The sequence below is a fragment of the Neofelis nebulosa genome, chromosome 13 (genome assembly GCF_028018385.1).
Source record: "Neofelis nebulosa isolate mNeoNeb1 chromosome 13, mNeoNeb1.pri, whole genome shotgun sequence".
NCBI classification, from domain to species: domain Eukaryota; kingdom Metazoa; phylum Chordata; class Mammalia; order Carnivora; family Felidae; genus Neofelis; species Neofelis nebulosa.
Genome location: NC_080794.1, coordinates 64,357,082 through 64,383,205, shown reverse-complemented (window position 1 = coordinate 64,383,205; position 26,124 = coordinate 64,357,082). Strand labels below are relative to the sequence as shown.

At 47.0% G+C, this 26,124-nt stretch overlaps 1 pseudogene; it reads left to right on the top strand.

The window, feature by feature from the left end:
* Positions 1-7,037: 7,037 nt before the first annotated feature.
* LOC131492440 (SWI/SNF-related matrix-associated actin-dependent regulator of chromatin subfamily E member 1-like) lies at positions 7,038-7,789 on the top strand (annotated as a pseudogene).
* The last annotated feature ends 18,335 nt before the right edge of the window (positions 7,790-26,124 follow it).

Sequence of the window (26,124 nt, the reverse complement as noted above, 5' to 3'; positions counted from 1 at the left end):
TAAAAAAAGAGAAAAGAAAACATCCTGCTCTCCTCCCTGCTTGGAGCCTTTAATCTGCCTGTGATCCAGGAGGCAGTCTCCATCCCCACCTTGGGACATAATTTGCAAGCGATCGTGGAAGAAAGAGAAGTTAAAGGCATACTACAGGGGCTCCTCCAAGCTGACTGGGTACTAGGTACTAGGTACTAGGTACTAGGAAAGGAAATGCTGGCCTCTGGGTGGAATTGATGTCCTTAGAGTCCTAAGTATGGGGGTGGGAGAGGTGCCCAAGACTCCTGCTGACCTGCTTCAGCCCCTGCAGCCCTACCACCTACCACCCCTAGTGACATTGAGAATCATCATCAACTTCCAGAATCCTCCATTCAGGGCTAAGTCAATACAGTTCCAGGACTGTCTGGAGATGGTGAAATATTGGTATCTGTCCTTCCTGAAAGGGCAAGTTATGATGTACATGCCAGGTAGGAGTCTGGCAATGAAATATTCTGTAGGATTCTTTGCCACCCTACACAGGATGCATGATGGGTCTGGGTAATAGGTCACTAGTTTTCCCTCATTGGTGGCAGTGGGTGGTGGGGAAAGAGAGGGGCAGTCAGCCGCCGCCACCACCACGAATTCCGGTTGTTCACAGGACAATCATCGTGAAAGAATGTTCTCTGCTCTCCTTTGGAAAAAACTTGACCTTTGATCCAGCTGGACATACCCTTGAGCCATACACCTTTCAATAAGGAGAGAAGAGGGGCAAACAGGCACCCTGAGGCTATCGACAGTAGTTTTAATCAGTTCTGTGTCATGGCAATGAATGGAACCCTACCCAAAGCAGTCTAATAGAACATGGCTGTAGAGGACTCCTCTTTGACCCTCCCCCAGAGGTGGGCTACGGAAGCTAGAGCACAATGTAACCCCCCCACCCCAATTCTACCAGACACGGCTGATTGGAACATGGTGAATACTGACCCACACTAGGCCCCAGAGCTTTGTTGTTTCAGAAAGGGCTAGAGAGTGAGAACATCTCTGTGGCCACTTGAACGTATGCACTTTGGGGCTATGAAGCAGCCATGTTCAGCCTCGTGCACATGGAGAACTGAAGGAAGTTGGTCTCAAGCATTTTACTTGAACCCGGAGAAGGACTGCCTGGCTTCTAAGCCCTCCTGGGGCCTCAGTGTGCCACTTGCCCCCAGGTTCCAGGAGACACCTATCCTTATAATAACTACCCTTTCTAAGTTAGCCTAGGTTGGTTTCTGTCACTTATACCCCCAAAAAGCCTAAGATAAGGGGTACTGTAGGGACTCAGGGAAAGGAAGTGTGGGAAAACACAGTGGGGCTTAGGAACTGGAAAAATCATGTCTTTCTCTCAGTCTGGTTCTTTTCTTACCCTTATTTATCTCAACAGATGGATTTTCTTTCTTGTTTCCATCAATAAATTCCCAACCAAATGGTTGCCTTAGTCCTGGAACCATACAACCTTTCAGTTCCAGCCAGTGGACTATAGTCTCTGTATCTAGTGTTTTTAAAATTTTTTTTAATGTTTATTTATTTTTGAGAGACAGAGACAGAGTGTGAGTGGGGGAGGGTCAGAGAGGGAGACACAGAATCCGAAACAGACTCCAGGCTCTGAGCTGTCAGCACAGAGCCCGACACGGGGCTCAAACTCACGAACCATGAGATCATGACCTGGGCTGAAATCTGATGCTTAATCAACTGAGCTACCCAGGTGCCCCTCTATATCTAGTTTAAATATGAGAGACAGGCAGAAAGGGGAGGGGAGAATGACAGAGAGTGAGAAAAATTGATTTTGCTTGGCTTGGGGGACAAGGAGTCTTACACAGGATATTGATCAGGACCACCCCTGCCTCTTTTTTTAAGGACAGAAGTCCAACTCCAGGAAGCCCCAGAGGAAAAACAGGAATGGATTAGCTCACGTCACTGATACAATCAGAGTGGAAATGGCTTCAGGAACAACTGGATCCAGAAATGCCAACCCAATGTCACTGGGCTCTCCTCCTACCTATGTTTGCCTCATTCCCTCGTATTGGGCCTTTATGTGGGATATAGGGAAGGCTGACAAGCCTGGGCTTATATCACCTCAACTAGAGACCCCAAAGGAAAGAAAGGCCTTCTGTCTCCTGTTACCTATGTACAAAATCCCAGTTTAGGACACAGTTTTGAATCAAGCTCCTTTCCTTGGCAGACCACTATATCCAGGAGGGCAAGGATAGTGCGATGGCAGCCCCAATGCCCATATGGAAGGGAAGGGGCTTCTTTAAAGACTGGGGTTGGTTGGGAGGGTCCACTGTGCATGGTCTGCAGCATGACCCCTTTCAGGGGCTAAGGGGGTGGCAGATGAACTAGTGGAGAAGCTGAGTGAGAAAGATGGAAGCAATGGCTCTATCTTCTGTCTCCCGGATCAGCTCTCCCTCAGCGTCCAGTCTCTGCAGATCTGAACCATTCTGCCAACAGCCCTTTGCCTTCTTTATGTTCTAGGGCTCCATGCAATGTTAGTCTCCCGACGTGAGTCATTCTGCCTGGGCTCAGCCCGCTGGCTCTTGGGCTCTCGCTTACACTCTGGAGGAAGATTCTGGAAGCTCTGAGCAAGAGCCTGTAACTCTCCCCATGGGTTGGTATTGTCCATTGGGGCTGGGGGCCTTGGTTCCCAGGGGCCACTGGGGCCTGAGGAGGTCAGTTTATGGAGGAAATGGTCTGTACCCGGTACAGCATCACTGGCCCAGGCATTAGGCTCAGAGGATCCCAAGTTGAGCTGACTTCTGTCCCGGAGAGGATCTTAAGAGTAGCCCTTCTAGCAGCAATTATAAGCTCCTCTCCGTGTTGACTTCTGTCATCCCCAGGTCTTAAGCAAAGTTTTGTCAAATGCTAACAATAATGGAAAGACATTAGAGGTCAGAGGCCTGCAGGCAAGCTCTGCCTTCAAAACCGAGACAGGGGGAGACACCAGGATTACTTGACAACTCTAGCTGTCTCTCAAACAAGTCTGTTCAGACATCTTCAAATATGCATTTTAGCACTTCTCTCTGCCAGAGTGTTGACACTCACGCTGGCTTCCCCAGGGCTGAGTGAGGCCTCAGCGGGTCTGTGTCACACTTTCTGGTGTTCAGAGGCACAGCCATCACCAAGAGGCAGGAGAGTGAGCCAGAGGTGCATTCCTGCTTCTCAATCAGTACCTTTTCTGTTTGCAAATCCCTCAGCACAAACCACTTAATACACATGGGCAAATTTGGCAAGACTTCCAAAGGATACAATCCCTGGGGGTAGGGAAGATGGACAGTCTTCCCCCACACCCTGGCCATGACTTCCTGTCCCTACCTCTCAGCTCAAGCTGGGAAGATTCTGAGCATGGATGAGAAAGCAGAAGCTTGGGGACTTCAGTGAAGCCAGATGATGGGTAAAGACCTTGACACTGGGTCTCACTGAGAGCCTGGGGTTGTGCTGCAAGGGTGTGGACTAGCATCTCTCAGAATCTAACTTAGTGCCAGGCTGTGCTAATCTAGTAACTTCCTTTTAGCAACCTTTTTATTTTGAAAATATGAAGGCTACAGAGAAGTTAAAAGAATAGTGTAATAAACTCCCAAATGTCCTTTACCAAGATTCACTGATATTTTACTACGTTTGACAATACTACGTCTCTCTATACGTCTCTCAATACTATTATCTCTCTTTTTAATCTTTTATTTTTTTAAAGTTTATTTATTTATTTATGGGGGGGGGGGGCAGAGAGAGAGGGAGAGAGAGAATCCCAAGCAGGGTTTGCGCCACCAGCACGGAGCCTGACGTGGGACTCAAACCCACAAACCGTGAGATCATGACCCAAGCCAAAATCAAGAGTCAGATGCTTAACTTACTGAACCACCCAGGTGCCCCTTGTCTCTCTCTTTCGTACACACACACACACACACACACACACACACACACACAGGTGTAAATCATTTTAGTATTCTTTTTTTCTGAACTATTTGAGGATAAGTTTCAGATATCATAACACTTCATCCCTAAATACTTCAGCACACAGCTCTTAAGAACAAGGATATTTTCTTACCTATCCTTAGGACAGCTATCTTAAATAAAGGAAATGCCATTGATACTATAATCTAATGTATGGTCCTTATTCTAATTTTGCTCTTTGTCCCATGCTATCTTTTGTAGCAATTAAAAAAAATTTTTTTTAAGTTTATTTTATTTTTGAGAGAAAGAGAGCACGAATAGGGTAGGGCACAGAGGGAGGGAGACAGAATTGCAAGCGGGCTCTGCGCTGTCAGCCCAGAGCCCAATGCGAGGCTTAAGCCCATGAAACGTGAGATCATGACCTGAGCCAAGGTCAAGAGTCAGACCTTAACCTACTGAGCCACCCAGGTGCCCCTGCAGCAATTTTTTTTTCCCCTCAGATCTAGTACCAATCCAGAATCATGTGTTGTGGTTTTTCATCTGAAAACGTTCTTCTCAATTTCTTTTGCCTTTCATAATATTGACTTTTTGGAAGAGTTTAGATGTCTCACACGTTTCTCATGATTAGATTCAGGGTCTGCATTTGGAAAAGGGATGCCACATGAATGATGCTGTGTCCTTCTTGCTATGTCAGTCTTTAAGTACTCTGGAGTGGGACCGTTGGAATTGGAAAACTGGGTCCGCTATCAACCTGTGTAACTTTGGATAAATCACGGAGCCTCTCTAGGTAGGCCTTGCTTTTGTCACCTGTGAAATGGACAGAATAGTATCTACTTCATGAGGTTATTGGGAGGATTAAATGAACTAATCCACAGGAAGTGCTTTGCCCAATGGGTTATTGCTCAGTCGATAGTGGGGGTGTGCTGAAGAGGAAGATGATGTAGGTGATGGTGAGCAGCACAGCTTCGAAGGGTCCCAGCCTTAGGCTAGTGTCTCCCTGAGGACGGAACCAGTGGTTGGCTACTTGAGAGGCTGGTGGGTAAGAGAGGCAGGAAGGATATTCCGTCATGTGGGGCTGGGAGGGCCGGGATGACTCACTCTCACTTGTTTACACTTTATCTCTCACCTGCTTCCAGAAAGGCTTTGAAGTGGCTCATAATTAAAGCCTCAGGTCTCAGCCTGCTGAGACGGGAAAGACCATGTCCCCGCTGGAGCTGGCTTGGCCAAGGCTGGCACAGCTGGGTGGGTCTGGGCTCACAGGGAGGGATGGAAGAGGGCCCGACTGCCACAGTGTGAGGGGTGGAGGACGGCAGGTATGAGAGACCAAGGAAAGAAGCTGGGCAGGCCCTGACTGACCACCTGGGGCAGGAAGGACAGAGGGACTGGAGGCTGGGAGTGTTCAGGTTGAACAAAGGAACTGGGGAGGGGGAGCGCCGAAAAGGGACTCCACAAAGTCTCAGAATCTGGCTGGGCCCATTTCCTGTATTTGCTGAGTGGCAGTCTTTGGGCTCAGACCATCCCGTAGGACATTCCAGTTGGCCAGCCCTAGGCCCTCCCACTGCCCCAAGGCTAAGGCCCTCTCCACCAACAAGCATCTCTGGAGGGCAAGCCTTTCCACTGGGTTCCAGGTGCCTCTGGCCTCAGGCTGAAATGCTTGTTAGAGGAAATCCTGTCCTCCCTCTACCCCCTTACCAGTTCCCCCACAACCTCCCTCCCTCAGCCCCACCCACCCCACCCTCCCCACCCTAAGCTGCCCACGCACCTTTATCTGGCAGCAGTTTCAAGGAAGTCCCTGCCCCCAACCTCCTTCCTCCACTTGGGGCCCGAGTTTTGCCTGCCCCTCCCCCATACCATTTCCTGCCTCTTACCTTGAACATCCTGACTTGCCCCCACCTCGGCTCTGCTCAGGTTTCCTTGGCATCCCCACATTACACCAAGTTTTGGCAAGTCCAGCCCAACTGACAGACTTTCCGTCACGCTTCTCTACAGCTACTTAAACCACACTTTACCCTGTAATGGAATACCTCCCATTTGGGGAAGAGGAAGGGGCTCCCCCAGGCGGGATTCAACACGATGACAGTTCCTAAAGGTAGGGGCTGGAATTCAGGCTAAAAAGTAAGGCGGCAAAACTGGGGGAGGGGGGTGATCGAAGTGATAGGAACAGCAGCTGCCAGCCTGGGTTACGGGGCTGCCCAAAGGGCAGAGGTGGCCCCTGGGCTCAGAGGATCCCCCGCCTCTACCCCTGCAGTGCCGAAGGAAACCCCACCCCTGAGATCAAACTAGAGGAGAAGAAGGACAAGGTAAGAGGGAGCCCGGAGAGCAGAGGTCTCAAAGGAAGACCAGAGGACAGGCTGGTAGCTACAGGCACTGTGGTGATCGTTTCATAATGTCTGTAAGTGTTGAATCACTATTGCACACCTGAAACCAGGACAATATTGTGGGTCAACTACCCAGCAATAACAATTTAAAAACGCTGCTACAGACAACCGTGCGCAGGTTTTTATAGGGACATAGGTTTTCAACACATTTGGGCGAATATCAAAGACCACAATTGCTGGATCGCATGTTAAGAGTATGTTTAGTTTTGGAAGAAACTGCCGAACCGTCTTCCAAAGTGGCTGTACCATTTTGCTTTCCCACCAGCAGTGAGCGAGAGTTCCTGTTGCCCCACATCCTCCCCAGCACTTGGGGTTGCCAGTGTTTTGGATTTTGGCCATTCTAACAGGTGTGCGGTGGTAACTCATTGTTTTAATTTGCAGTTCCCTAATGACACGCGACATCTTTTCACGTGCCTATTTTCCATCTGCATGTCTTCTTTGGTGAAGATTCTTTTCAGGTCTTTTGCCCATTTTTTAAAAATCGGATTCTTCATTTTTTTATTGCTAAGTTTTAAGAGTTCTTCATATATTTTATTTTTTTTTTTAATTTTTAAAATTTATTCATTTTTGAGAGACAGAGTGTGAGCAGAGGAGGCACAGAGAGAGAGAGGGAGACACAGAATCCGAAGCAGGCTCCAGGCTCTGAGCTATCGGCACAGAGCCTGACGTGGGGCTTGAACTCACAGACTGCGAGATCATGACATGAGCTGAAGTCAGACGCTTAACCGACTGAGCCACCCAGGCGCCCCGTCTCCTATTTGATCCTTTGATGGTGGCTGGTCAATGAAGCATACAGCTACTGCTTCCCAGGGAGACCGACACCTCCTCGGTGCGGTACCTGGTGAGAGTGTGCTACCAGATGTTCCGTAGGTTGTCACAACAGCCAGAATGCAGGACCTCAAACAACAAGTTCAGTGCTTAACTGTTCATCAGTGAAAACTAGAAGCTGAGCTTCTTCGAATAGAGGAGTAACACCAGAAAAAGAAGTTGTTCCTGGAAAGCACAGATTCATTTAACAATGAACTTGAAAGGCTCTGGGTCCAAAGATGGACGTGGATACAGAGAAAATTAGAGCTGAAATTGCACAGGCAGAGGAACAGAACCGCAAAAGCTAGAGAGAGGGAGTAAGAGGGGGCAGAGCGAGTCAAACGGGGTCAGAGCAGTATTACTTCCTGAGGAAGAGCGAGCAGCTAAGAAAACCACAGAAAAGAAAGAAGACAAGAAAGAGAATTCCACTGGAGACGGAGAAGGCGCTTTGAAGAAACGAGAAAGCCCAGGGAGTGGTGAAGAAGGCACATCTGCTCCTGAGGACGGGGAGAGTGGGCAGGAGGGGCGACCAGTGATAGTGACACTGGCTTGAGGAGCAACACATGCGACAGGAGAGGGCCACCACGAGATCCTATACCAGAGGACAAGAACAAAGAGACAGATGTCTCTTTCCCGACAGGTGTCGGGAAATGGCGCCTTGGTTATGCGTTCTAAAGAACTTCATAGGGGCACCTGGGTGGCTCAGTCAGCTAAGCGTCCGACTTCGGCTCAGGTCTGATCTCGCCATTCGTAGGTTCGAGCCCCGCGTTGGGCTCTGTGCTGACAGCTCGGAGCCTGGAGCCCGCTTCGGATTCCGTGTGTCCCTCTCTCTCTGCCCCTCTCCCGCTCACACCCTGTCTCTCTCTCTCTCCAAAATAAATAAACATTAAAAGAAAGAAAGAAAGAACTTTATAAATGAAAAAGTGTTTCTGAGTTAAGAAGAGAACAGTAGAGGGATAGAGCCTGTAGAGGCCATTTTTAGGCAACAGGCTTGAGCAATGGAAACCTGAGTAAGGCCAAAGGGCCCACGCGACCACTGACCACTAAGCGGCCCACATCGAAATAACCACAGACCCTAACTGACCAATTACAATCAGTCACAGTCCCTAAAATGGCCAAAAAAGGGGGAAATTCCATATGTCCCCATACTCCCTCACTCCACCCCATAACTGTGATAACTGTGTCCACCCCCCCAACACACACATACGCATACCCACCTGGTGGCAGTGTCTCCTTTGCTGTCCTGCCTGCCACTCCCTTGTGGTAACCTCAAACTTCTATCTCCTTTGTTCCCCCTCCTTTCACTGCCTGCGCCGCCGGCCCCCGCCTGATTGGGACTCCCCCCATTGGGTGGCCCCCAGCTGATCGGAGCACCCCACAAAGCCCTCCTCCATCACGGCATGGCTGGCCAGCTGCTCTCTCCCAAGACTTTGAGTCCTAATGGAGACGGGAAGGCGGAAATGGATGGAGGTCCTTTGTCCATCAGTGTCTGCCATCGTCCATGTCCCATTCTCCCTGCCCCCTCCTCCTCCAGACAGTGGGGCCCTGGCCAGATTGCTCTGGTGTGAAGCTCTTCCTGTCGTTCCTCCTGCCTGGCCTCTGGTTCTCTGGCTTTCCCAGACTCCTTCCGATACATCCCGTTTTTGTGTAAGCTAAGTTAGCTACTTAAGTCGGTTTCTGTCGCTTGCAGTCAGGGAACTCGAAGCGATACGTGTCGGGAAATGGCTATCCCAGCCACGACTCTGCCTGTTCTCCCAGTTTAGTAATGACAAGCTAGAGCTCTGTAGCCCACCTTTACATTTCTGAGAGAACCAACCCATTGGCCAGCTTAAGTTAGGTTGGCCCAATCAGGCTGGCTCTAGAAGAAGGCAGAGTAACATAACGCTAACAAGGCTAACGGGGAGATGGCAGGACCTACATCCACATACGGCTGTGTAGACTGTGCAGTGTGTAACTCCAAGGGGCCCCCTCCACGCTGCAGACATTGCAAAGATGCATATTCATAATGAAACTGTTTTGGCAGATGGCAATAAAGTGTGTTGAGAAACGGGCGCTTTTGTTTCTAATTCTCATTGAAGTGTCCCATGGGTTTCTAATTCTCATTGAAGTGTCCCGAGCTGGGCCTGCTCCTCAGCATGGGATGGTTTGGGGGGCAGCTCTTAGAGAAAATAGCATGGGCCAGACACACCCCAACAGTGGTTCTACATATGACACGTAGCTGGGGGGGGGGGTGTCCAGTGACCTTGATATCTGGCACACACATATCATTGCCTCTTACTGTGCAATAACTGGTTGTGAAGCATCTGACGTTTAGAAGGCGGTTCGAGGCTCTGGAATAAGAGAGGATGAGGGGGGAGAAGGTCGGGGCAGCAAACTCTGACAAGCTAGGTTCCACCCAAGGGGTTCAGGGCGACTGCACATTTCTAGCAAAATGCACCAAAAGATTTCTCCTCTTTGTATCTCCCTTGGAGAGCGTTCATTGAGTCAGTCAATGGCTGTGTGTCAGCTCTGCATCATGGGCTGGGGGTACAGCAGGAGTAAGACAGGCAAGGTCTGGTCTAGTGGGGGAGACAGACACGCGACAAATATTTACCAGATTATGCACGTGCTATGAAAGGGGAAGCCCAGGGTATTAGGAGAGTGCCCTTGTAATAGGGGGATCAGGCTTAGGAAAAGCTGCAGGGTGAGTAGGATTCAACTGGGTGAAAAGGGGGGTAGTGTGGATGAGGAAGGATTTAAGCTACAGGCTAAGCTCTTGTTAGAAACTGAAAAATGCAATGGGTCAAATAAGATAGAAGTGCTTCCTCTTTCCTGTAAACTTCTAGCGGGTGGCAGGGTCCAAAACGAGTAGTTGTCTCAGCTCTGTGAAGTCAGATCAAAGTAACAGTGGTTTAGGGGTGCCTGGCTGGGTCAGTCTGAAGAGTATGCTACTCTTGATCTTGGGGTTGTGAGTTCGAGTCCTCCGTTGGGTGTAGCGATTACTTAAAAATGAAATCTTAAAGGGGCACCTGGGTGGCACAGTCGGTTAGGCATCCGACTTCGGCTCAGGTCATGATCTCACGGTTTGTGGGTTCGAGCCCCACATCGAGCTCTCTGCTGTCAGCACAGAGCCTGCTTTGGATCTTCTGTCCCCCTCTCTGCCCGCCCCCCCCCAACCCACTGCATGTGCTCTCTCTCTCTCTCAAAAATAAATCAACATTAAAAAAAATAAAAAAATAAAATCTTTAAAAAAAAAAAAACCACAAAGCTACAGTGGTTTAAACAAGAAAGAAATGTACTTCCCTCTCTCATGGTAAGGTCCAGAGCTAGACAGGCCAGGGTTGGTACAGATTTCTGCTTCATGAAGTCTACAGGGAAGTTATCTATGAGGGTCCCATCAGGGAAGCAGAACCACTGTCTTATGGAATCAATGACTTATTACAGGCATTAGATTTTACACAATTATTAAGGGAGCTAGAGAGGTAAAGGTCACAAAGAAGACTTGGAGGATCACAGAAAAGTCACTACTTGGCCATCCAGAAGCACTGGAATGTAAGAAATGAATCTTTATTGAAATATGTAAAATGTCAAACTTTGAACAAGAAGAAATAGAAAATAAGCCAACAACCAGGAAAATAAAATTATCTCCTTTTAAAATTTTTTTTCTCAAAAAGAATTTTTAAAAAAACGGATGCCTGGTTGGCTCAGCCGGTTAAGCATCTGGCTTTAGCTCAGGTCATGATCTCACGGTTTGTGGGTTCAGACCCTGCATCGGGCTCTGTGTTGACAGCTCAGAGCCTGGAGCCTGTTTCGGATTCTGTGTCTCTCTCTGTCCCTCCTCGACTTAAGTTCTCTGTCTCTCTCTCCAAATAAATAAACATTTTTTTTTTTAATTAAAACATCTCTTCTCAACTCCATTGGCTTTATAGCTAAGTTCTACCAAACCCATTGTGTTAAGCATGTCTCTTTCTTTCTTTCTTTGTTTCTTTGTTTCTTTGTTTCTTTCTTTCTTTCTTTCTTTCTTTCTTTCTTTCTTTCTTTCTTTCTTTCTTTCTTTCATGTTTATTTATTTTTGAGGGAGACAGAGACAGAGACAGAATGTGAGTGGGTTAGGGGCAGAGAGAGAGGGAGACACAGAATCCGAAGCAGGCTCGAGTCTCCAAGCTGTCCGCACAGAGCCGGACGCGGGGCTCAAACTCACGAGCTGTGAGATCATGACCTGAGCCGAAGTCGGATGCTCAACCGACTGAGCCACCCAGGCGCTCCATGTCTTTTTATTTCTAATGCTTCATATCTGGCACCTTGCTAACTCTGGGGAGACTGGCCTCTGAGGGCCAGCCAGTTCCTAGAGATAGTAAAGGATTCACCTGCGAGCACAACTTTCACGTATAAACCAGTCCAGAGCCCACACCCCGCTACCCCTTCTAACCAGCTCTTACCACACCAGGCCGCTATTATTTCCTTGCCCTAACCACCCCAGGGCCAGGTACCAGGCAACTAGGGACAGCCCCTCCACCCAAGAGCCCATCGAAATGGTTTAAACTAGCCAACCCTAAGCCTGCTTGCCTTGCCTCACCTCATCTGCCTCGGAGCACCTTAAACTTGGGTCCATGAGGGGACATGTGAGTGTTGTTTGCTACAAGAGAGTGATTGGCTGCATCCTAAGTATCCATCAATTAGGAGAAGTAAATGTGATAGATGCATTCTGTGGAGTAAATAGGGAGCAGTTAGAAGCAATGGGTTTGACCATAAGAGACTCTTAAAAACTGAGAATAAACTGAGGGTTGATGGGGGGTGGGAGGGAGGGGAGGGTGGGTGATGGGCACTGAGGAGGGCATGTGTCGGGATGAGCACTGGGTGTTGTATGGAAACCAATTTGACAATAAATTTCATATTAAAAAATTTTTTTAATAAAAATAAATAAATAAGAAGTAATGGGTTTGAGATATATAGAATAACATGAAAAAAGGACTAGAAAGAGATCTAAAATGCATACATATACAAGACACAATATATTTTTCAAAGACACATACATACCCAAGGACATAAGCCGAATACAATAGATTAAGTGTCTTTGGGGGAAAGGGGAAATAGGAGCAGTGATGGAGATGAAGGGAAGAAAAATCAGCATATAAAAGAAAACAAGAGAAGGCCCTGTATGAGCCTGTGATCCTGTTGCATGGTCTAGGGAGTGTGGTTAATTGGACTCTGCATCTGAGGCCCACCCCAGCCAAACACACACTCCCTTCCCCCCCCTACCGCATACACATAAAAACGACAGCTTGTGCCAGATTGTTGGTTCCCTTAAAATCAAATCTGGGGCCTCTAAGTTGGCAAGCAGAAGGACATTCAGGTGGATCCTGGGGTGCGGGCAACGTTGCATTTCTTGACCTGCATTATGGGGTATTCATTTTATAACTAACTGTCAAACCGCACAAACAAGTTGTGTGGATTTTTCTTTATTGTTCTTTACATCTCATTGAAAAACATGACCTCTTTTTGAGCTTCTCTAGTGAAACGGGGACAGGGGGTTGCCTATCTTGCCACACACCTCCTCCTGCCTCCTTGTCTCTGAGGGGTTCCGAAAAACACAGTTCCAAAACCTTCAATGTGGTCCAGCTCAGTTTCACTGAGAAGCAAACTGCAGTTTGTGTGGGGCACTTTGGGATGGCCTATGTCATCTTCCAAAGGTGACTAAGTCATGAGTAATGACTCCTCACAAAACCATTGATGCCAAGGGATGAAGGCTCCGGTCACTCTTGACCCCAGAAGAGTGCCCTCTATCTGCCAGGCACTGAGCCGGGCACAGACACCTATTTCTGCCTGCTGGAGGGGACAGACAGTACCCCAGGAACTGACCCGTGAAGTCCATCCATGTGATTCCTCTGTCTGGAAACCCTTCTGCTGTCCTTTTTCTGACTTTGTCAGGTCCTGTGCTTGTCAGTCCCCAACTGCAGTCAGAGTCCTGTCAGGAAAGAGTTAAAAAGGGAGCGTGGTGCTGATTTCCTGCCAGCCCTCACCTGAACCCAGGTTCACCTCTTTGGCTTGAAGCCATCTGTCAGGGAGCGGCCCCCTCTTCTTTTCAGAAGTTACCTGTATGTCAGTTTCTTCCCCCCCCACCCCGTATGTCAGTTTCAGTGTGTGTTTAAAGGTGTTCCCTGGGTGAGGGGAGAAAAGGAATCAAATGTGGATTCCCTTTTCCAGGAACAACTGATCCCTCAATATCCCATAAAGTAAAATGTTAGATCTTCTTTTGATCTTTATTTCATGGAAGATGACCATGGAGGTGAGGTAACTTGCCCAAGGTCACCAGCAGAGTGAGTGCAGGACCACAGGTCTGTCTCACTCCAGGGCATGGAGCCACCCAATCCTCTCCAGAAGCCATCAGGGCGGGGATGGGGGTGGGAGGGGTGCTCAAAACCAAGTACATTTCTAACTCCGGAAGGAGACCTGTGGGAAACACCTTTTCATCCCCTCTGCTGGGGTCTGTGCAGGAACTGGGGTCTGTGCAGAGAGCTGAAGCTCTGCTGGCCTAGGTGGCCCCCAAGGTGCCAGGGCCAGTGCCTCACCCTCCTCCGTGCTGCTCTAAGACTGGGCTCTGTGGATGGGTGGGAAGAACCAGGAAGGATGAAAAGAACAGAACTGGTGGCTATTTTGGGGAATCAGAGCTATTCTGAGGTGGTGAGAGTGAGCCCGGAGGAACAAATCCTGGACTTTGCGAGAAAACACGAGGACAGGGCTGTCAGGAGCCACTTAGGCTCTGGCACACCCTACACTTAGCAGCAGCTGTGGGTGTCCCGGTATCCACTGGGCGCTTTGTTAACAGCTTTGTAAGGTGTAAATAACCAGCTTCTGGGTTGGGGGAGGCCGGCCACACTGCAACTGGAGGGACAGGACCCAGAACGCACTGTAACAGGTGATGAGCTCCGCCTTGTGGCATTTCAGGGTGATGACAGCCCCGCGCTCAGGCCTGGGTATCTGGGGGAAATTTCTTCCTGTGCTTTCTGGAACTGATGGAGCGCTTACAGTGCGTTGGGTCCTTGGCTAACCATTTACATCCACTGTCACACCTTCACAACAGCTGGCACCAAATTGCTTCTGTTCGTTAGCGCCTGTCCTCCCTCCATCCTCCCTTCCTCCCAGAGGAATCGGCTGACCCCTGCCCCTGGGTCCTGTACCTCTGCCTGGTACTTCTGGAAAGCCTGGCTGTCTCTCTGATGCTTGGTGCGTTTTTGATTATCATTGGCTTGTCTAATTGTGTACCTTCACCAATGGGCCGTAACTGCCTCAGGCAGCGTACTCTCCTTTACAACCGTGGCAGAGCAAAGGAGCTGAATTAATTTTTGTCAAATGAAAAAAAAAAAAAACAGTAAATGAGAGAGTATTCCTGGTATGCATAGCTTGGACACGGGGGCAACCCCACAGCCCGCAGTTATGCAGTGCCCCAAGCTGGCACCCACTGTAGGGAGAATATCTCTAAAGACCATTAACCGCGGAATCTCTAGCACTTCCCCTTGCAAAGCCCAGATGACTACGTTATGTTCTTTGTTTTTGCACTGTTCTTTCACTGGTAAGATACTGGGACAGAGGAAGCAACGAAGGGATTTCATGACATAATCTTCTGGTGTTGAGACAGAGTTCCTGAAGGTTGGTCCTGGCCATGGTTGCTGAAGTGGGGCAAGAGAATCCGCCAGATAATGTCTCCCAGCAGGTGAACCCTGAGAGGGCATTTAACCTGGTCTCTGACCAAGACCAGTGGGGTCAAGGATCACACTGTCGATCTCTTGCAGGACTTCGACCTGTCTTGGTCAGAGGTTTGTGCTCATGTGTCATCTGTGTGTACTACAAATGACAGTGGTGTCAGCAAAACCTTGGGCTCCCCAAATGTGCCCAGAAACACCTTTGGCAAATCTCAGAGCACTGGGCAGACTTCCAACAGTCTATTTTTACAGATGAAGAAACTGATCCTCAAAGACTAAGATGACCTGCTCACAAGCACGCAGCTGGTAATAGGACCAGGAGGGTGATCCAAGTCCGTGGCTCCAAGTGCGTGCCATTACATTTTGTTTTGAATAAATACTTTACTCACGCTGTACAAAATCCAAACGGTTCAAACAGTGACAAGTCAGCCTCCCTTCCACCCCCTAGCTCAGGTATTCGTTGCTCTCCCCAGAGAGCCAGAGCTATAATTTCCTTGGGCATCTTTCCTGAGCTGTCCTACGCGTATTCGGAATACTATTCTCTCCCCAGGAGCACACTCGGAGGCCAGCCTAGCCTGCGTTGTGTTCTGCATCCTGTTCTCCACACCCAACACTATCCCTTGAGTTTGTTCCACAGCCATGTACTTAAAGCTGCCTCATTCTTCTCATGGCTGCTCGCCAGTACACCGATACCTAATTTATTGTCCCAGTCCTCTACTGATGGACGAAGAATTTGTTCCCAATCTTGGAGATCACAAAATAATGCTCCAGTGAATACGTTTGTACATTTCAAACAGGCCTTGAGAGGCTTTGATCGTTTGCTCATTCATTGGTCGAGCAATTCATTCATCATTGGTTGGTCATTCATTCATACAGGCTCTGAGGACACCAAGATGAGTAGTACCTGGTCCCCTCCCGGAGGAGTGTTGCACACTGGCAGAGATGGGGAGTGGAGCACAGAGGAAGTACTGGCCATTCTGCCTCTGGAAACCTGAGGCGGACACCTGGTCTGAGGTCTGACCTTCTCCAAGCTCCTGGAAGGCTGCTGGGACTCATGTGGACCACACTTTTCTTCTGCACTGTGCCCTTCTCAAGTCTTCCTCTGTGTGGCAGTTTTCTGCCCCATTTGTCAGTCTTCATTTGAGTAGTGTTCAGGGAGGCTAGTTGGAGACGGTAGGAATAGGTGCAGAATGGGGAGCGCCCTCTTGTGGATCTCCGTGGAGGCAGTGTGGGAAGACCCAGGATTGCCTGCCTCTCCGGTCTTCTGGCGCTCACTTGGGTACTCTCCAGACCCCTCCTTTGCCTCGGGTGGTAAAGGCAGGGGAGAAGAGTCCTCCCAAATCTTGCCACGCCCTAGTGGAGAGTACAGGCTCAATTTTAGGGGTGTCCTGTGCCCTGGGCTTTAGGGTATAAAATTGAGAGAAGAGAAGGAGTCAGAGAAATGGGAATTGGGAAAACAAAAACAAAAGGAAGGAAGAATCAGAGACGGAAAAAATAGGTCCACCAAAATGGACTGAGATCATGCTTGGGGGGAAATTACAAAGACTGTACTTTCTTCATTCTCCGGGTTCACAGACCTCTGCTAGTCCCCAGACACCCCTCTTTTTGCAACGAAGACAGTGATGCTCAAACCAGCACCCAGGTAAGTGGGGCCCAAATCCAGCCAAGTTGGGCAGGGCTGGCCCTTAAGGAGAGACATCCAAGCAGCCCCTCCCCATTTGGGAAAGACTCTGAGGTGGACTTATGGCCTGGTTGTAGCCTTGTGTATCTGGCCAGCCCCAGGAGAGCCAGTGCCTCTAGGCCCCAGTCTGGCCCCTGGTTCTATTCCACACCCAGCCTGTCTGCTAACCAATGACAATGACCATGCCGAATATGTCTTCTGAGACCAAAGTCCTTCTGAGGCTATCCTGGATCCTCACTTGGGAGAGGCATCCAGGGCTGTGGGGATGCTTGCCTTATATGGCCATGGTCATAGGGTGAAAGTGGGGATACAGATGAGAGGATAAAGGTATTAGTCCTGGTACTGGAGGCTTTTACAAGTAGTAGGCAGTCTCTGTGATGCTCCCCAGTGATCCCTGCTTCCTGTGTAATCTCTCTCCCCTTGTAGAATTACCTTCCCTTCAGTGTGGGCTGTATCTAGAGATTTGCTTCTAATTAATAGAATATGGCAAAAGTGAGGGGATGTCACTTCTGAGGTTAGGTTATCAAAAGACTGTGGATTCCATCTTGCTCTCTCAGGCTCTCTTGCTTCCTTGTTCTGATGAAGTAAGCTGTCATGTTGTGAGCTGCCCTACGAAGAGACTCACATGGCAAAGAGCTGAGAGAAGCTACCAGCCAACAGTCAGTGAGAAACTGAGGTCTTCAGTCCTCAGTCCCACAACCCACAAGGAACTGAATTCTGCCAACAACCGTGTAAATGAACTTGGAAGTAGATCCCTCCCCATTCAAACCTTCCAATGAGATTGTAGCCCCAGATGATACCTTGACTGCAACCATGTGAGAGGAAAGCACACTAGAAGATGGTTGGATGAATATATGATGGCCTAATTCATATTGCCTACCACACTTTCCATGAAGGTGGCTTGGATGGAACTCTATTCTCTCTCCCAGAAATTCCGCGGACTCAACCCAGCTAGCCCATACCCACAATCCCTTTTCATCTTAGCCCCAGCCTAATTGTCTCAGGGAAGAAGGACCCTCCCTATCCCACCCACTGTAAAAATGTCTTATTTGTTTGGGGCACCTGGGTGGCTCTGTCAGTTAAGCGTCCAACTTCGGCTCAGGTCATGATTTCACAGTTTGTGAGTTCAAGTCCTGCATCGGGCTCTGTGCTGACAGGTCAGAGCCTGGAGCCTGCTTCGGATTCTGTGTCTCATTCCCTCTCTGCTCTTCCCCCACTTGTGCTCTGTCTCTCAAAAATAAATAAAAAAGTTTAAAAAAAAGTCTTATTTGTTTTAGTCAAACATGGCCTTGTTCTCTGGGTAGAAGCATTGTTCAGGAATTCTCACTCTGCCTGTCCCTGGAATGCCAAGGTCAGGCTGGTGGGCTCAGGGTCATTGTTACCCATGTCCCCAGTTACTCTTACCAAAATTTTTGCCTTCACACAATAGGTCCTAATTAGGAGGGCCTCAAAAGTGCTCCTAACCAGAGGAGTCTTGGCTTATTGTCACTCAGAGCATTCCCCTCAACGCCAACCAGCCTTGGAGAATCTCAATCCTTGGTCCTCTCCAGGTCTTTCCTCCTAGTATCCTACTGACTGAATGATGTGGGGAGGGCAGTATCTCTGTAATAGAAATAGGGTACTTATGTATTTCTATTACCCTAAGATGTTCTTGATCTCTGGATGGAAGAAGGAGCTCAGTAACCACTAATATTAAGCACCACTTCTGACTAAGCCCTGAGACTGAGAGTTGGTTATAACTCATAGGATGGCCTTTTGAGCTTGTAGTATCATGAGAGAAGAAGACAAAGGAATAAGTACCCACAAAACCTCATGGTGAGTGTGATGAGAGAAGAATACCGAGGGAATTTTGGGAACTAGGAAGAAAGCCTAATTCTTTCCCAAGGACAGGGAAGGCTTTGGAGAAGGTAAGAATTTATTGGGTCCCATGAAAGAAGAGAAGACATTCCAGACAGAGGAAATGACATGCGCATGGTCACTAAGGTATGAGGGAGTGTGGTGCACTCAGGGAACCACATGCTATTTGGTAAGATGGCACTCCAGTGACAGAGGGAGACAGGAACCACTAAAGGACTTTTATTTTTACTGACATGGAAAGATGTCCAAGATAGGTTATCAAATGAATAAAGCAAGTCACATGAGAGCGTGTATGCTGTGATCCCTTTGTATTCTGTGTTAAGGATATATCTATCTATGTGCCTGCTTGCATGTTAATGTCTGGAAACTTATTGAAAGAAAACACATGAAATCAATACTTGATACTAGTGGGGAGATGGACTGGAATGAAAGGAGAGAAGAGAAAGGAGAGGAGGAAGAGGGGCGCTCTTCCGTTTTACTCCAACCACTTTGTACTGTTTGCATTTACATTATTTTACAATATTGATATGTTAAAATAATTTTTTTTAATTTTTTTAACGTTTATTTATTTTTGGGACAGAGAGAGACAGAGCATGAACAGGGGAGGGGCAGAGAGAGAGGGAGACACAGAATCGGAAGCAGGCTCCAGGCTCTGAGCCATCAGCCCAGAGCCTGACGCGGGGCTCGAACTCACGGACCGCAAGATCGTGACCTGAGCTGAAGTCGGATGCTTAACCGACTGAGCCACCCAGGCGCCCCGATATGTTAAAATAATTTAATGGAGGAAGTGATATAACCATATTTTCCTTACAGAAAGGTTACCTTCACAAGATTTGGGGAACAGTTTAAATGTGGGATGTATATTAGATGCAATTAAAGAATTATTGTTAGTTTGAGTCACAAATGAAAAGTCATATGAGTCACATATTTTTAAGAGGTGAATAGTATGCTATCTAACATAAAAGGATTTATTTTCTTTCTTTCTTTCTTTCTTTCTTTCTTTCTTTCTTTCTTTCTTTCTTTCTTTCTTTCTTTCTTTCTTTCTTCCTTCCTTCCTTCCTTCCTTCCTTCCTTCCTTCCTTTCTTTCGAGAGAGCGAGAGAGTGAGAGAGCATGTGAGAGAGTGCAAGCAGGGAGGGGCAGAGGGAGAGGGAGAGAGAGAATCTTAAGCTTGAGATGACACTGGGCTCCACAGGCTGTGAGATCATGACCATGAGATCCTGACCTGAGCCAAAATCAAGAGTCAGATGCTTAACCGACTGAGCCACCCAGGCACCCCTAACATAAAAGGATTTCTAAGCCCTGGGGAGACTCAACAAAAGCTGGACCCCATGAATTTACCTGTCTTCCAGCTGTGCTCTGTGGCCTGGTCAAAGACAAAGCATGAGGTGGTGATGTGGCTCCCTGCCTGGGATTTGTCAGGGACACCGGTTAAATGCAAGGACAGGCTGAAGTTGGTGAGGGGTTCTTGGCTGTATGGAGGAGAAGGAGAGCCAGGAAGTTCCCAACTACAGTGAACAGGTGTGTGTGTGTGTGTGTGTGTGTGTGTGTGCGCCCGCGCAAGCGCACGTGCTCGGCTACTCCACATCCGGACATGCTCCAATGTGGGAGAAACCCCCTTTGGGTGTGACTTGGAGGAAGGCAGAATTTCATCTGCCCCTAGAGAAGCAAAGGGGCCAGAGCTTTCTCTTTCCACCCCACTATCTGCCAGTCTGTGGGCACATAAACCAAGTTAAGCCAATTAATGCTCCTACCCAGGATGACTCCAAGATATAAGGACAGGTGGAAAGTTATTGAAAGTGGGGACACTGGAGCTGGGAACACAACACAAGCAGCGCTGAGTGCTCACTGGCAGAGACACCAGTGCTCAGTGGGGACTCTGAGCCAGTGTTCTGGTAGTTTGACCTTGGCTGTTATTTCCTGCCTTCCTGGTTCTTGCACACTGGTTCTTTGGCAGTTATGTGGCTTCTATGCACTACCCAAATCTTTCCAAAAAACTCTCTTTAGTCTTTTATCTTTAGGGTAGACAAAGTTAATTTTTGTGCTCGCTGCCAAAAGCCCTAACTAGATATTGGTACCAGACAGATGGTGACAGGTGAAAGGTTATAAGGGGAATGGGGAAAATGGGGATCGGTTACTTGGCTTAGTTAGGGCGGTAGGTCTACTGGGATTTAGGGATGGGAATTCAGTAGCCTATGCCATACAGCACAAACCCTCTAATTAAATTATTGCTTGTGCTCACCTAGAATGAAGTGTCCACTGAGGACAGGCTGTAGGAGACCACAGGGAAAGGAGCACCTGTTTCTAAAACCACAGGACAGCTTATAGAAATTGGATAACAAGTCCAAGCCCTAAATTCACAGCTTAAAGTACTGACTTCAACCCATGGACTTTCTATTGTTGCGGGAAAATATACCTTACTTCTTGTAGCAACAGGGCTGACATAAATGAAAGCCAATCTCAGAATTTGATCCTAATGGTTCTTATATATTCTAACTTATATATATATTCATATATATATATATTCATATATATATATGAATATATATTATCTATATATTAGTTATATATTCTAACTAATATATATATTCTTATATATTCTAACTATAACATTAGACGAATCATAGTCTTATAAAAATTGGACATTCGATTATGAAAAAAGAGAATCCCAGGAACTGGAATAGGGTTACGGCAGGGACATTTAGAGGAAACCCCCAACTAGCACTGAGCATTCCTTACCAGCTGAAGCAGTTCCTCCCCATTGTCTGCAGTGCCCTTCCCCTTGACTCATGAGGTGACTTCTTCTGGAGTTACCTTGCAAGAGGACACCACTTGCCCTCATGTTCTACCCCTCCTACCCAATATTTTCTTTAGATATGTCAAATCTCAGCATGCTAATTTGGTGGGGGTGGTTCTGTTTGAAGGAGCACATAGTTGATTCCTGGCCACCCAGACTAGAACACCAACTTCAGGATCTTTGATAAGTATGCATACATCACTAAATTCAGATTGATCTAAGCTTACAATGTCACAAGCAGTATAACCTCAAAGGAATCTCAAGAGGGGTGCCTGGGTTCTGTGGGTTAAGCATCTGACTCTTGGTTTCAGCTCAGGCCATGATCTTGTGGTTCATGAGCAGGAGCCCCACGTCAGGCTCCGGGCTGCCAGTGCAGAGCCTGCTTGGGATTCTCTCTCTCCCCCCACCTCTGTCCCTCCCTGCCCTCACTCTCTCTTTCAAAATGAATAAATAAACTCTTAAAAAGAAAGGAACCTGGGGGCGCCTGGGTGGCTCGGTCGGTTAAGTGCCTGACTTTGGCTCAGGTCGTGATCTCATGGTTCGTCATTTGGAGCCCGACATGGGACTCTGCACTGACAGCTCAAAGCCTGCAGCCTGCTTTGGATTCTCTGTTTCCCTCTCTCTCTGTACCCCTTCCCCACCTGCTCTCTCTCTCCCAAAATTAAATAAATAAAACAGTAAAAAAAGAGAGAGAGAAAGGAACCTGAAGATTTATGAAGACAGGAATATTAAAGAAGATTTATCCTGTGCAACTTGACCACCCACACATTATATCCCTGGAAAGGGTCCCAGATGTTTCATTCACAAAGAACTTGAAAAATACTTTCGTGAAGGAAATAACAGAAATACCAAAAAAAAAAAAAAAGGCACCTAAAAGCACTTTAGTAAGATGTTTTCTACGGGTTAGAGATGCTACTGAAAGATGATGAGTGGCTCTCTGTTTCAAAGAAAATGAACTCTGTGTGCTTTAAACAGCAACACTTAAGTAGCAGAGGCAAAGGTAAGTAGCAGAGCTGACATGTACCCCATTGACAAAGGTCACTGGCCATCATAATTATTTTTGCTTCTTCTAATTAAGTGCCTGGAACTAAAATAGCCCACTAAGGTGCCACTTGATCATTAAAATTTTTTTTAATGTTTATTTATTTTTGAGAGAGAGAGACAGAGCACAAGCTGGGGAGCAGCAGAGAGAGAGGGAGACGCAGAATCTGAAGCAGGCTCTAGGCTCTAAGCTGTCAGCACAGAGCCCGACATGGGGCTCAAACCCAAGAACTGTGAGATCATGACCTGAGCCAAAGTCAGATACTCAACCAACTGAGCCACCCAGGGGCCCCAGATTGGTATTTTTTTCAATGGTAAAAAATGGTGAGTAGAAGCTTGACTTGAGTTCTTGAGGCAGGCTACAGATTGTTTCCCAATATCTATTTCCCCCTTTTCTCTCATAGAAAAAGGACCTCTGATTTTTAGCAGAACTCACAGCTACCAAGAACAAAGACTATGTTTCCCAGCCTCTCTTGTAGCTAGGTATGGCCATGTGACTAAGCTCCAACAAAGAGGATGGGAGTGAAAGTGATATGTATAATTTCCAGGTTATGTCTTCCAAGGTAGGGGTTATACCCTTTTTCCTCCTCTCTCTCCATCTTGCTGCTCAGAATATAGAAGCGGTTATGAGACATTTTGGAATGCAGACCAGGGCAATATTCTAGTGATGGTGAGAAAACAAGCCAAAAAGGAGGCTAGGTCCCTTGATGGCCTTGTGAAACAGAGACACCCTACCACCCTGGACAGTCTATATCTGGGCTGTCACAGGAGAGAGAAATAAACTTGTATCTCGTTTAAGTCTCTGTCATTTTAGGTTTCTTTTACTTAAAGAGTAAGTGAGTAACTAAGTAATGACTATAGATAGCCCCCAATGATAAAGAGTGTAGGCATCTCTTTTGATTCCCAGACCTGAATCATTTCACGGACCCAAAGCCCCTTAAATAAAAGAGAAATTAAGCATTTATAATGAGGAGTTCTGTAAAAACAGCTCAATAATGTTCTTTAATAATTATAGCTCTGGGGTGCCTAGGTGGTTCAGTTGGTTAAGCGTCTAACTCTTGATTTCAGCTCGGGTCATGATCTCACTGTCATGAGATTGAGCCCTGCGTTGGGCTCTGTGCTGGGCGTGGAACCTATTTAAGATTCTCTTGGGGCGCCTGGGTGGCTCAGTCGGTTAAGCGTCCCTCTTCAGCTCAGGTCACGATCTCGCGGTCCGTGAGTTCGAGCCCCGTGTCGGGCTCTGGGCTGATGGCTCAGAGCCTGGAGCCTGTTTCAGATTCTGTGTCTCCCTCTCTCTCTGCCCCTCCCCTGTTCATGCTCTGTCTCTCTCTGTCCCAAAAATAAATAAGCGTTAAAAAAAAAAAAAAAGATTCTCTTTCTCCCTCTCCCTCTGCCCCTCCCCCACACTTGCGTGTGCGTGCACACTCTCTCTCTAAAAAAAAATAATTGCAGCTATCATTTATTAAATGTAATTATGTACCAAGCACTATTCCAAGTATTTTACATGTATTAACTCATTTAATCCTCAAAACTTCTGTATAATCCATGTATTAAAAAAAAGTTGATCAATACCTTACAGCAGATACAAAAATTAATTCAAAATGGATGATAGATCTAAATGTAGAATTTAAAACTATAAAACATTAGAAGACATATAGAAGAAAATCTTTATGACTTTGGGTTAGCCAAAGATTTCTTACATATGACACCAAAAGCACTACCCATAAAAGAAAACATGGATAAATTGGACTTTATAAGACAAACCACAAACTGGAGGAAAATATTTATAAAACACATATCTGGCTAAGGATTTGTATCCAGAATATATAAAGAGCTCTCAAAACTCGATAAAAAGAAAGTAAGCAATCCATTTTTTTTTAAAGGGCAAATTATTTGAAGAGACATTTTACCAGATAGATACATGGAAGGATGATTATCCTAATTATCAGTGATAATTAGGGTAATATAAATTAAAGCCACAATAAGATACCATTATCTTAAAATGGTTAAAATTTTAAAAACTGATCATACCAAGTGTAGACCAGGATATAGAATATCTAGAACTCTCATACATTGCTGATGGAATTGCCAAATGGGACAGGCATTTTGGAAAACAGCACGGCAGTTTCTTATAAAGGTATACATACATACATACTTACTGTATGACCCAGCGATTCCTCCCCCCTTCTGAGTATTTCCCAAGGGGGAAAAAAAAACTTATGTTCCCACAAAACCCTAAACATGAATGCTTCTATTGACTTTATTCATAATTGCCAAAAACTGGGAACAACCTTAATGTCCTTCAACTGATGAATGGATACACAAACTGTGGTACATCCACACAATGGAATACTACTCAGCAATGAAAAGTAATGAATTACTGCTACATGCAACACCATGGGTGAACCTTAAAGGCATCATGGTAAGTGAAAAAAGCTAGACTCAAAGGCTACATACAGTACGATCCCATTTACATGACATTCTGGAAAAGGCAAACAATAGGACACAAGACAGATTAGATGTTACCAGGAGCTGGGGGTGAGGGAGAGGTTGAGTACAAAGGGGTATGAGGGAATTTGGTGGGCGGGGGATGAAAATGTTATATATCTTGAGTGTGCAAACTCCTCCTAACACTTGAGCACCCAGCTGAAAGATGGCCTTCTCTAAGAAGTCTTTCCTGGTTACCCCTCTCAGGCTAGTTTGGGAATACCTCCTACTGGCTCACCGACAGTGGCATTCACCACACTATACTGTTATAATTTGTGAGTCTCCACAATGGTTACACAAATGAGTGCATTTGTCAAAACTCATAGAACTGCCCATAAAAAGGGCCAACTTTACTGTATGCAAATTATCTCTCAACCCTGACTATAAGGAAGAAAACTACCCAATAAAGTAGGTACTGCTACTTCCATTCCACAGTTTAAGAAACTAAGACACAGAGAGGTTTCAAACCCAGACGGTCCAGCTCCAGACCTGTGCTCTTGACCACAGAACTATGTTGAATTCTCCTCTTGACCTTCCTTCAAGGAAGCCTCAACTATTTTTTTTATTTATTTTTGAGACAGAGAGAGACAGAGCATGAACGGGGGAGGGGCAGAGAGAGAGGGAGACACAGAATTGGAAGCAGGCTCCAGGCTCTGAGCCATCAGCCCAGAGCCCGACGCGGGGCTCGAACTCACGGACCGCGAGATCGTGACCTGAGCTGAAGTCGGACACTTAACCGACTGAGCTACCCAGGCGCCCCAACCTCAACTATTCCCAGGGGAATTGAGCCCTAGAGACAGAAAAATTCACTATCAGTCACTAGCTTTCCGCCAACACAAATGCCCCTGTGATCCATCAGTCAGAGTGGAGGCTTATGGAGATCATGAGATAATTTTGGACTCAATCTGCCTTGCAGTGGGCCCAGTGGGATTGCAAACCCCTTTCATGGCTTTCTTCCTTTCCATCCTCAGCCAAAAAAAAATACACATTGGGAATCCCGTAGTTGGGAAGGCAAAACAGAAGCCCCTGGAACTCTTACTTCTTACTGAAATAGTACATCAAAAGCTACGTCCTGGAGGAAATGCAAAAATTACACCATAAAAGACATTAAAAGTGAAGGGTGATGATTCCTATCACATCTCCATTTAATTATCAAGAGAGAGTACAATGTGGATGAGGCTTGGAGAAAGTTTACATTTTCTGTGGCACAACAGGGTGCTATAGGGAGCCTGTGGCATGTCACAGTGGAGGCAACTTTCATAGCCCAATAAAGAACCAAGAGCCTTTTTTTCCCCCTCAAAAGAAAATAGCTACAGGGCACCTGGCTGGCTCAGTCAGTAGAGCATATGACTCCCGATCTTCCTAGGGTCATGAGCTCAAGCCTCACACGGGGCATGGAGCCTACTTAAAAAAAACAAAACAAAACAAAAAACCCACGTAGCATACTTCGAGAAGGGGGCCTGGATTTGCTATAAGTCACTAGATATACATGTGACACCAAGAT